Genomic DNA, 13230 nt, shown 5'->3' on the forward strand with positions numbered 1-13230 from the left:
TGATACTGTGTGATAAGTTTGGGGGAAATTCTCTTTGTATATATTATTAAATTATTTTTAAACCTTCAAAATCGGCCTCATATCTAACCCAAACGCAACCTCAAACCCCTCCAAAACAGGGTCCCTTCCAACTAAACCATTCTGTGATTCTGTGATTCCGATTTGTTTACCACAAGCCAGGAACTTTAGAAAGGGTCCCAGTTTGCCTAGCATCTCTCCTTAGCGTTCTTAGTATACTTAGTCCAGTACTTTGGCAGAATTTCTAAGAGGTTTCAGGAATGCAGGATCAAGCTGCTATCTGCAGCCTGAGGCCTCATACAGTGTCTCTCAGCTACTGTCATACATGAAATGATAATACAACCTTTTGAAACTTTCTCATGTCTTTGGGGAGATGCGTAGGTTCTACCATAAAATGTTATAAAACTTATCTTTATATGACAGGGACTTTGTTTTATACTGCTTGTAGAAATATCTAGCTGTAATAAAAATGTGTGGGACTCAACTCACCCACCTTTAACTGTCTAACATTTAGCTCCTCTCATCTAGAAGTATTTATTTCCCACCACGGATAAAAAAAGGGCAAGGAAACAAAGAGACACAGCAGAGCTGGTGTCTTGATTTCAGGTTGAGTCCCCAACCAAGTCCTCTTTGAAAGAGACTTCTCCAGCTTGGCTGGGCTACCACAATGTATTGTAGATGTCTTGCCTTCTCTTGTTGTCATTTTCAATGGCTCATTTTTTTCCAAAGATTTCATGTGTAAAAGGCATAGAAACAGAGAGTGGTTTGGGGAATATCAGTCAAGGGATTATCTAACATTTTGTTCCATTTAGACTGGAAAAGACCTTTAACATCAAATCCAAACATTAACATGACACTCGCCTAAGTCCACTGCTAAACCATGTTCCTCAGCACCACATCTATAGGTTTTTAAAATACCTCCCAAGGGATGATAACTCCACCACTGTCCTGGATGTAGTGTTCCAGGGCCTGACAACCTTTTAAGTGAATATTTTTTTCCTCATGCCCAACCTAAACATCTCCTGGGGAAACTTGAGGCTATTTCCTCTTGTCTTGTCACTAATTGCTTTGAAGAGACTGACTCCCACTTGGCTTCAACCTCCACTCAGGGAGCTGTAAGAGCCAGAAGGTCTCCCCTCAGCCTTTTTTTTCCAGGCTGAATAATTTCAGTTCCCACAGCTGCTCACCATACACTTGTTCCCCAGACCCTTCACCGTTTTACTGACCTTCTCTGGATGGACAGATTCAAGCAGCAAAACATCCTTATTGTAATAAGGGGCCAGAACTCAAGGTGTGGCCTTACCAATGTCCAGTACAATTCTTTGTGTGAAGAAAAGAGTGGAGGGAGTGAAGGTTATCATGAAGGAAATTATGCAGCACATCACAGAGCAAGTCCTCCATCCTTGTGAAAGAAAGCTTAAATCTGCCATACAGGCTCACAGCTTAACTATTTGATCAGTCTGAGAGCTTGGACTAAGGACAACCTTTGCTTTATTCTTTCAACATCTGTAGGACCACTTGGGAAACCCAAGTGAACAAGTTTCATCTAGTCTGCTGTTCAACAGCAGTGTGCTGCAAGCCATTCATTTCTGTCATAGAGAAACCAACAAAACTGCTGCCACCATATGGAGGCCACACATAAATTATTTTCTCCACTCCCAGCATCAAGGTTGAGAAAATTATTTCATTCTTTCTGGGTGGAAAAAGTGAAAAAAAAAATTCATCATTCATTAAAAAACTAAGTGCTACAAGTTAGTTACAGATACAGTCCTCAATATCTTTCTTTACTCATGACTGTTTTAGAAGCAGAATCAGATGCTTGAAAAAGTCTTTGGGGATAAAAAATATATAAAATAACCTAATTTTACAGTGTCTGGGGAAATCCTTAGCCCTGAGTTGATGCCTGTCTCTGCTTTACTGTAACTCAGATCTGTACATGTCTCCCCAAAGCTGACATCCAACCCCGTGTCTCCAAAAATGCACAGAGCTGTCTTCCATGTTGATGTTGTTTTATAACTGATTCAGGGATTAGGACTGATCCTCTGATGGTTTTTGGGTGAATGACTGAACTACTGGTTTATGCAAAGCTTGACTGTACTCCCACCCTGACTAGTTCCCTCTCACTTTCTGTCCTTGCTCATAATAATATGTTCTCAGTGAAATTAAACCAGCCTGGGACAAAGATGGATAAGCCACCCAGAAAGATGATGGCAAGTTTTGTCTCCCAGGACCTGCTCACACCTCTTACTCCCACTGTAAAATTACCAAATTGCTCAACGTGGGTGAGGATTTGGTCCATTTACACAATAATTTCCTGAAATTCTAGCACTGTAGGCATTTTATCAGTTGGATGCACTGATGTGTAGGTTAATAAATGAGGACAGGTGAAGACCCAGGCTGTAAATCAATGGCATAGTTTGAGTTACCAATCTTTTCAATGCTTATCACTATCTAAAGCATGATTTTCAAGAAGATGGGACCAGACTTCTCTCAGTCATGTCCAGTGATAGGACAAGGAGCAACAGGCACAAACTAAAACCTGTGGAGGTAGTGGAGGCCTGGAGTGGGCAGTCCAGAGAGTTTGTTGAGTCCTCTTCTCGTGAGAGATTCCAAACTGCCCCACACTGTGATCCTGGGCAAGCTGCTGAGGGTGCCTCTGCTTTATCGGGGGGGTGGGCTGGATGATCTCCAGAGGTCTCTTCCCATCCTCACCATGATGGGATTCTGTGCGAGTGGTCATTCTCACAGGAATATTGGCCACTCAGCTGGTGGTGTGCAATCAGGGAAAGTCACCCTGGGCACAGGTTGATTCTAGAAGTAGATCTCACTCCCTCAATGTGAAAGGAGGGAAGAAGGAGAAGGTTGTTTCTATGCAGTCTCAAAGATTACTTTGAGAAACAACATTAGAAAGTGTCCTGTCGAGTTATCCAAGTTTTGCGTCCCCAGCAACAAGGCACATCTAATTGGATCTATGAGAATCTCCTTCCTCCGTTCAGGAATAAAAAGTTTCAGTGTTTGTTTTTTGTTGTTTTTTCTTTCTCACCTAGGAAAATGCAAAGAAATGTGGAGCTTAGGTGGCCAAAATTTGAGAAAACTGTAAAGGATCTGAAAGGATTAGCTTGAAACTTTCTTCGTCACCATGGTAAATCATATTCAGTGTGGCACTTCCACCAATACAATTAATAAATACCACTCAAGCCAAGACACAACTTGAGGACAAAGAGCAGAGCTTGGCTTCTCGATGTTTGTTGGGCTTTTTTCTCATGAGCTTACGGAAGACTGTTTGCCTTCATGTTGGGGTGGCAGTTCAGCTTTGTTGTTGTCCAGACAGGGATGCTAGTGGCATTATTAGCAATGCCCTGTCACACTAATGCCTCTGAAACAGTTCATGTTTCCAGTATTGATGGTTTCAGGAGAAACTTGTAATGTTTTTATTCATCGTACCCTTCAGGCCAAAGGATAAATGTACAGTTGTTTATAGTAAGAGTCAATTTCTGTCCATGACAGCTTGTATTTCATATACATACACAGAACAGGTCAATTCTAGGCTCAGTAACAATAGCAACAGTTAAATTTGGAAGCAATTCAAGAATTTCAAGCTTAATTTCTTCATTTACTTCATTCTACCCAACTACATGCAGAGCACAAACCTACTAACTCTAAGAGGACTTCATAAGGGCAAGGAACACCTATCTGCTGAGGAAAAGCTGAAGAAGCTGGGTTTCTTGAGCCTGGAGAAGAGAAGCCTGAGGGGGTGACCTCATTCCTGTTGATAAAGATGTGAACGGCAGTGTTGTGAGGGCAGGGCCAGGCTCTTCTCAGTGATGTTGAGTGATAGGACAAGGAGCAACGGGCACAAGCTGGAGCATAGGAGGTTCCATGTGAAAGTAAGGAGAACTTTTTTACTGTAAGAGTGACAAAACACTGGAACAGGCTGCCCAGAGAGGTTGTATTCCTGTATGACCTGCTCTGGGTGATCCTGATGTGGCAGGGAGGCTGGATTAGATGATCTTCTCAGGTCACTTCCAAACCCTGGTGTTCTGTAATTCTATAATTTATCAAAGGTGAGTCCAGTCTGTACATCCTGCTGTCCAAAAGCAGAAAGAGTCAGAACTGCACCAACCATCACAAGAAGTGACAATGGCTCAGATGACAAAAACTCTGTTTTCATCAGAGTGAAAACTCAAGCACTTTTTAAGGTTTTCTTCTATTTTTAAGGGGTTATTCTTCCTGTTGGCATTTATCACCTACAGGTCTTGCCTCTTCGGGTAGCAGTAGGTAAGCTTCTCTCCTTCGGTGAGATTCTCAGGCTTCCAAAATATTTATTTGCTTTCTCTGATATTTATTCCCCCAACTTCAAACTCTCTTAGTGAAAATAATGGATGGAGATCTGAAATGGAATAAGTAATTGTTTGATAGCTCCTTGCTAACTCTTTAAAGCGCTGTGCAGCTGCCGATGTGTGTTTGTGCTGGCATCACAGAGTGGAGTCCTGGGAATAAGGAATCTGATTTCAGAGAAACAAGAGCCAGCTTCAAAGAAGTGAGCAACTCTCCCCAGCTGATAGAACTTTTACTGAAAGAAAACAACAATGAAGTAAGAAACACACCAGCAATATCTCCTGTTACTCCTCTGCAATCCTTTTCAAAACTTTCTTCTGGTTTATCTGATTATGCACTTCCGTTTCTAAATTCTCCCTTGTGGTGGTTTTTACCTTTTCTGTTAGTTTAGGTGTTTGATTGTAGATTTCAGTATTAAACCACATCACTTCAAAGCACATTATATTAGTTATTAAAAGTGTGGGAGGGGAGGGTAACTCATGCAATTGAGATATATCCTTGGAGTCCTCTCCAGAACGGAAAATGAATTTGAGATCTACTACACAACTTCTCTTTATGTCTATATCTGTATCTGCCTACCTATCTGTATATCTATCTATATCTATATATCTATACACATAAGAAAAACAGAGATGAAGGGGCTGTTATCCTCCAATTATGCATCTAGACCATAGGTTTTGTTTTGATAATGCTAACATATCTAAATCTTACAATTCATCCAGTTTGATCATAATTAGCCAGGAATGATCTGTCTGGTCAGGCTTCGGAACAGGCTGCCCAGGGAAGCAGTGGAATAGCCATCACAGGACATTAGGGGTTGGAAGGGACCCAAGAAGATCATCAAGTCCAACATCCCTGCCAGAGCAGGACCACACAATCTATCACAGATCAGAGGAATTCATCCAGACAGGCCTTGACAGTCTCCAGAGAAGGAGACTCCACAACCTCACTGGGTTCCAGTGCTCTATGACCCTTACAGTAAAGAAGGTTCCCCCCTGTGTTGAGGCAGAGCCTCTTTTGCTGCAATTTACACCCATTGCTCCTTGTCCTATCAGAGGGAGCAAGTGAGCAGAGCCTCTCCCCCTATTCCTGGTCAGCCTTCAGATACATATAAACACTTATCACATCCCCTCTAAGTCTTCTCTTCTCCAGACTAAAAAGCCCCAGGTCCCTCAGCCTCACCTCATAAGCCATGCCCTCCTGTCCCCTCATCATCCACATAGCCCTCTGCTGGACCCTCTCCAGCAGATCCCTATCCCTCTTAAACTGGGGATCCCAAAACTGAACACAGTATTCAAGATGAGCATGTGGACACTTCACTTCAGGGCATAGTTCAATGGCCATAGTGGTGTTAGGTTGACAGTTGGACTTGATCTTACAGGTCTGTTCCACCGAAGGTAATTCTAGGACTCTGTGACACTTTGTCCACCAAAACACCAAAGTATATTCGTAGTGTTTCAAGGCTGAAAAATACATGCTGTCAGAGTCTATGCTGAACATGTGTGCGTTTTGACATTTGCTTTTCAGACAAAGAATCATAGAATCAACCAAGTTGGAAAAGACCTCCAAGATCATCCAGTCCAGCCTAGCACCCAGCCCTGTCCAATCAACTAGACCATGGCACTAAGTGCCTCATCCAGGCTTTTCTTGAACACCTCCAGGGAGGGTGACTCCACCACCTCCCTGGGCAGCCCATTCCAATGGCAAATCACTTTCTCTGTGAAGAAGTGGAGAAGAAGCAGTCTTTGCAGGACGTAGTCTTCCTCCTATGTCTGCTAACATTGATTTGGCATCTTGCTTTAAGCAGAAGAAGTTCAGATTCTCACAGTTGTAAATCTACTCACTCCTACAGAGAAAATTCCTGGACTGAACAAAATCAATATATCTACACCACTTATGTCATTCCAATTTACACCATCCAGAGAGCTGTTTGTGAGCCGACCTCCCAACACACATTATAGATTCATGATAACATCTCTGCCTTTCACTTGCAGAAGATTTTTCCTTGTTTTCCTCTTAACTTTCCAAGCACAATTTCCTGACACTAATGGGTTGGGATATTTCTGTGGGAAGGCTCTGTGAAAGTTGTTCTTTGAGCAGGGAGAGAGCAGCACCAGTTCGTTTAGGTATTCTGAGTGTATGATGGATGAAATGTCAGAAGTAATTCCACAGGCTGCTGATGTTTAATCCCAGAGGACAAATGCTGGCATTTGAAATCCCACTGCAGGTTTAATTTGCCCAAATGAATCCCTGCTGCAGCACCTTTTGTTACTTTTGCAAACAGTAATAAAATAGAGCTGACAAATTGTAAACCAAGAACAAAGGGACAGGAATTATTAGGTATCATCCACAACTAAATTCAGTGGTAAATTTGTGTCGGTAGAAAGAATTTAACTAGGAAATACTTGCTCTAGTCCCAAAGACTTAAGACATTGAACACCTTTGCACCACTTAAAAAACTTTAATGGTATCTAAGGGCACTCAGGAATCCCCTTGATGCTGATCCAATCTTGGGGGTGTAAAGATGATGGGATTATTTCTCTGAATTTGAGAATGTGAGATAGTGACTCTGGCACCAAGGTTTTCACAGCAGTAAAACACTACATAATAAAATATAAAAACAAAACACAAACAAAACAAAAATAAACAGGTCATCATCTCACTCCTAGGGTTACATTAAGGGGCTGGAACCAGCCACAGAACCACTTGATTGGAAAAAAGACCATAAAATCACCAAGTCCAGCTACAACCTAACATCTATCTGTGAAAAACTGTTAGACTATGTCCCTAAGCACCTCGTTTTTTAAATACCTCCATGGATGGTGACTCCACCACTTCCCTGGGTAACATTCCTCAGGAATAGGAAGGTATAAATGGCCAGAGGAATCAGCAATAATAAATTAGAGAAGAAAAGACTATGTAAATGCAAATGCAAATCTAATTATACATTTTCTGCAGAAAATAACTAACTATTGACAATAGTGCCGTGGTCTAGTAGACTGGCTAGGGCTGGGTGCTAGGTTGGACTGGATGATCTTGAGGGTCTCTTCCAACCTGGTTGATTCTATGATTCTATGATTCCCTTAACTTCTGCAGTGTCCCAGAGACTGAAGCCAATTACGTAACTCTGGCAGTTATTTTAAGATCTGCCTGCCCTTATTTATTTCTTAATAAATGAAAGAAGTAAAAAGAAGAACCTAGCTCTGATTTTCAGAAGAGCTTTCTGGTCTTGCAAGCATTACTATATATCTGGGTGGGAAAAAAGTTTGGTCTGAGCTTGCACTAAATGCACAGGTGGAGAATTAGGTAGCCCTCTGTTTCTCACAACACATTACTGGTCTACAGCTGTACTGTAGAGACTACTTCCACCATCTCACTCCTATTGCAAGTGGGAAATCAGGTCCTCAGAGTTGTGGATTGCCTCTTATGATAGCAGCTCCAACAGACCTCTGCAACTACCTGAAAGGAGGTTATAGTGAAGACAACGTTGGCCTCTTCTCCCAGGTAACTAATGACAGGACAAGAGGAAATGGCCTCAAGATGAACCAGGGGAAGTTTAGGCTGAATATTAGGAAATATTTCTTTACTGAAAGAGTGGTGAGGCATTGGAACAGGATGCCCAGGGAGATGCTGGAGTCAGCATCAATGGAGATGTTAAAAAAGAACCAGCCAAGTAGATGTGGAACTCCACTAGGTCATGGAGGTGTTGAGTAGAAGGTTGGACTTGATGACCTTATTGTTCTTTTCCAATATTCATGATTCTATGGTTCTATGATTCTATTCAACTCAGCTGTGTGGTCAGCTTGAGCTTCTCCTTCTACTAATTTACCAGGGCTGAGTTTTACTTATGTTGTAAAAAAAAAAAAAAAAAGGGATGGAGGGGTGGGGGGGAAGGCCAATTTAAGAAGAATACAAATATCAGATAAGTTTGAAAAATCACTATTCCATGTAAGCAATTTAACAGCTTCTTCCTTGGAACAGCAACGACACAGAAAAATAGTTATCTGTTGATTTTTTGTTTGTTTGTTTTTTGTTTGTTTGTTTTTCTATAAAATAATGCATAAAGGTCCAGGATAAAGAGATACTTCACAAAGTTCTTGACCAGATAAATGTTGGCACACAGGATTCACTTGGTATTAACAGGCAAACTGTTCTATAAAAGGGTTTGAGATCACATTCTACCCGCTCTAGCTTATGGATATTTTCCTTATGCATATAGATGTCTAATCCTTTCTGAATCCTACTAATCTCTTGGCCTAAATTATACCTACTAACAATGAGTTCAACAAGTTAATTACAGCTTTTGTTTAAAAAAAAAAAAGGGGGGGGGGGGGGGAAGCTTCTTTGATTAATTCTTTCTCCCACTTTCTGGTTCATTAAACTTTGTTTCTTAGTGGATAAAAAGAAGAACCTGGTTTACCTTTTCAGCATTATGCACTGTCTCAGTGCTATTATATCATGTCCTACTCATATTTGTCAGCAGAACAGTCCCAGACTCTACCATTTCAGTTTCTATGAAATCATGTGAATTCTATACTGTTTTGTCAAGCATAGTGCATGTTGTGTGGGTCAACAGAAGGCAGTGAAATCATACCACTGTGTCATCTCAGTCCCAGATTGTGCATGCTTACGTGAAACAGCCTTTAAATAAATGACAGAAATAATCCTGGGAGAAGAGAGTGGAACCAAAGGGATGCCCTGAGCCCTGGAGTCATGCTCCCTTTCATCTTCACTGGCTGACTTGGCAAATCCTAGATCCTCCCTTTGACCACAGACTTTTCCCTAAAGGGTGGGAAACACGGGTTTTGAGGCAGAAGGGGAAATGGGACCCACGTGTCCCTCTTCCTCTGTGACTGCTCTGACAATAAAACTATTGCATTATGAGAAGGAGGCAGGCACTATGGCTTTCTATCCCATCCTCCCAACGTATTTTAACAGAAAACAAGTGATTTCCTTCTCAGATCATCAAGAATCAAAACAAAAAAAGAGATTGTAAGACCTACACTCATAACCTACACTTAGTAGGTTGGACTACTAAGCAAATAGATGTTTCTATCATCTGGTTTAGACCCATTTTGAGGTGCTAAGGAGGAAACACAGGCTGCTCATTCAGCATTTTGTGTTGCATGCTGAGAACCATCTGTAGCAATATCAGCCTTGGAGGCACTTCAGTCCCGCATCACTTTGGTGACTTCAGAAATCAGTGATCCAGAGCCTGCCTCTCATGAAGAGATCCTTGGACATCCCTGTCCTCTTCTTTAGGAGCAGAAGCAGTCTAGACTGCCAGACACTTAAAAACATCAATAAAAATCAACCTCTTCTGTAGATTTCAAGGGACTAGAGGCAACCAAACCCTCAAATCCAGATTTGAGACCCTATCAAGGAAATAAAGACCATTGGTTTTGGTGCAATTTGAGTGCCACTAACATGATTTTTACTCTGAAAACATTTTCTCTTTGTGACAGTACCTCTATACTAAGCTTCACCTTGCCATATTGCACTTTAGCAGGAAGCAAAACACTTCCTAGTGTTTGACACATAGAGTTCAGCTGGAACTCTTTGTAATTACTTACACACTTCTTTCTAAACATTATGGCTTTTTTTTTTTTTTTTTTTTGAGCAACAGGTTCTCAGTGGTGTTGTCATCAGTCACAGTAGCAATTTCACTGTAAATTTCAGAACACCAACATTATGGGAGTTGAAAGGGGCCACTGCAGATCATCCAGTTCAATCCTACTGCTGAAGCAGGCTGACTCACAGCAGCTTGCCCAGGACCAGAAAGGCCAGTCTCCAGAGAAGGAGACTCCATAACTTCTCTGTGCAGCCTGCTCCAAGGCTCCAGTGCCCTCACAGCAAAGAATTTTCTCCTCCTGGTCAGGTGGAACTTTGTGGGTTTCACATTGTGCCCATTGCCTCTTGTCCTGGCACTGGGCACCACAGAAAAGAGTTTGCCCCCATCATCTTGCCCTCTTTAAATATTGCTTTTGAGAAGATCCCCTCTCAAACTGCTCTTCTCCAGGCTAAACATCCCCAGGGCTCTCTGCCTTTCTTCCTCATACAGATTCTCCAGGCCCCTCAGCATTTACATAGCCTTTACTGGACTCAATGCAGTATTTTATTTCCTTTCTTGAACTGAGAAGCCAAAAACTGGAACCAGGACTCCAAATGTGGCCTTTCCATGGCAGAGTATAGGGAAAGAAAAATCTCCTTCAACCTGCTGGCCACCTTCTTCTTCATGGAACCCAAAAGACAGAATAACAGAATAACAGAATTACGAAGGTTGGAAAAGACCTCTGAGATCACCGAGTCCAACCTAAAGACCATTGACCTTCTTGGCCACAGTGCATACTGCTAGCTCATAGTGAATTTGTTGTACCCCAGCTCTCCCAGATCCTTCTCTATAGAACTGTTCTGCAGAAGATCAACCCCTCACCTCTACTGGTGCAGGGGGTTATTCCTCTCCAGGTGCAGGTCTCTACACTTGCCCTTGTTGAACTTCATGAAGTTGCCCTCTGTCCAATCTCTATTTTGTCAAGATCTGGCCAAATGACAGCACAACCTAAGTGTCAGCCAGAACACATAACAGAAGTAACAAGAACTTCTCAAACTCCATCGAAACACTGCAACATCAAGCAAAGTAGCATATCTCTGTCAGTGTCCATCAATAAGTGTTTTGGATGTCCCAAACCATCATATTTGCAAGGATAACTCTACAAATACCAAGAATATTGGCTTTGGATGAGTGTTTATTGAGCTTTTTTGAGTTTTGTTGATTTTCAAATCCCATTTCTAGTTTTATTTATGCTTTCAGTTGGACTTAGGGTGTGATTAAAGGAGTTAGTTGGTCTATGCCATCACCTAGCTGGGAAGATCAAAACCAAGATGCAGTTTGACATTCAGTTGCATTGTGACACTGAGTTACTAAGTTTACCTTTGAGCCTGCTGTTGTGGTAGATGGGAGATGCTGGAGGTTGCAGATTGCTCCTCTAGGTCAGTCCTAAGGCATGTTGGTCTTGGGATCTGGTAAAAATCTGTGAATCAGGGTCTCTGAGGCTCTGCTTGAAAAGCAAAATAGAGGTTTGTCGTTCAGTGAGCAGTTATCGATCAGAAATTCAATGTTCATACACTAAACATCTCAACTGCCCTTTTTTTTTTTTTCCCCAGTGACCTTTTCAACAAGGTGGAGCTCCTTTCACAGCAATGACTGTCAGTGAGGCACATTACAAGAGGAGATGCGAGGAAATACTTGTGAGACGGTTTGTTCTTGGCTTACAATGGTGTGTAAACTCCCATAGCTCTTGTGTCTTCAAAGTCCCTTGCAAATGCTAAGTAACTATCACTCTAATCCCCATCTTACAAAGGCACATCACTTAAGGCTTTAGCTACAAGCAGGCATGGTTTAAAATGCCTGTTGGCATGCCCTGGAAGCCAAACTACACTAAGACTCTCACAACACAAGCTTTGGAGAAGCTGCTCCAGGGTTGGTAGCATCAGGTGATTCTCGAGCATCTCCCTTCAGGGGACTGAAGCACTATGAACAGCTTGAGAGAGCGCCCAACATGTGTGTCAGAACAATCAGAGCAACTTGTGGAGGACTCCAATCCCATCCTTGCACTCGGATCACAATAATTCAATGAAAACTACTTTTAAAATGTCGCTATTGATTTAATTTAATGAACTCCATCACTTAGTATCAGTGCCATGTCTACAAATTACAGCATTAGTTCTGCAGCTGTTGCTTGCAAGGTTGACAAGCACATTATCTTTATTTTTCTCATAATTACCTACAAACCTCAACTATCCTGGAAAACATATTTTATTGCAGAGTACTTCCTAATGGGTCATGTGCACCAGGGAGAAAAATGCTTCTATGTCAATAGAGAGATGTGTTTTTTTTCTGTGAAGATGACCATGATTGTAAAGTAATCCTTTGAATACTTCTGACACAACATATGTATCCAACAGAGCAAATCCATCTCACACAGCTGACAAGCACTTCACTGGAGACCTCGATCCTGACAGCTATGAGGGTCCATTTCTGCTGATGACCATCAAAGACCAAGTCAGGCAGGTGACCTGTGGACAACCTGATGGAGGAATTTGTCCGTGGGTTCACCTGAAGCCTCTGGGCTGCTCCAGTCATCCTCAGGAAATTTTCTATATCTCCAGGGGGTTGATAATGAGGCATTTTTGATCCTGTAAAAATCTGTGAAGTCAAAATATGATGTCCAGTCACCCCACTAAAGACACAAGCTAGCTCGACCCAAAAACTGGAGTTAAACTCATTCATGTTCCAACTCACATATTCCATTTCTTTGCACAGAAAAAAAAATACTTAACCAAAAAAAAAAATCCACAACAAAAAATATAAAGATATGCAAAGTTTTATGGCAGTAAGAATTTGTTCCACTTTCTTTCATAACATGTATCACGTCCTACAACTCAGTACAAGTGCAACATGCGCAGTGATGTGGGCCCATTAATTACAGTATCTCACTAGACCTTTAAAGTGAAAGCTACTGCCTCTGGTAGTTTAGGTGGAACAGAGATATATAACCTCCTGAAATATCTGCAGTAGCCTCAAGTTAACAGCCAGTATTTTTTAATCCTTTTAGTTATATTAATACTTTTTTTTTTCTTCCTGGAATGGAGTTTGCCAATATAATTTGCAATTATTACTTTGCATAATAAATTCATCATTTTTGAGCTCCTGACTCTGAAAAGCAAATCACTCTGAATATATTATCCATGGAAAATGAATTTGTTTGTGTGTTTCACCCAGATATATACAAAATATTCCTTCTCCTGTGGTGGAAGAGAAGGGTGGGATAGATTTTAATAAGACAGAAGATTCAAGACAATTTTTGTAATAAA

General features: G+C 41.5%; 1 protein-coding gene across 1 annotated transcript in view; it reads right to left on the reverse strand.

Annotated features, from left to right (window-relative positions):
• Positions 1–1774: 1774 nt before the first annotated feature.
• The window catches only part of LOC135173379 (uncharacterized), a 47402-nt gene continuing 35946 nt past the window's right edge, over positions 1775–13230 (reverse strand). Inside the window, exons 5-6 of the mRNA XM_064140239.1 lie at positions 11288–11411; positions 1775–4591 (exon numbers count right to left, since the gene is read on the reverse strand). The gene's annotated coding sequence lies outside the window, so the exon portion shown is untranslated. The remainder of the gene's footprint in view (positions 4592–11287; positions 11412–13230) is intronic.

This window comes from Pogoniulus pusillus, chromosome Z (genome assembly GCF_015220805.1).
Source record: "Pogoniulus pusillus isolate bPogPus1 chromosome Z, bPogPus1.pri, whole genome shotgun sequence".
NCBI classification, from domain to species: domain Eukaryota; kingdom Metazoa; phylum Chordata; class Aves; order Piciformes; family Lybiidae; genus Pogoniulus; species Pogoniulus pusillus.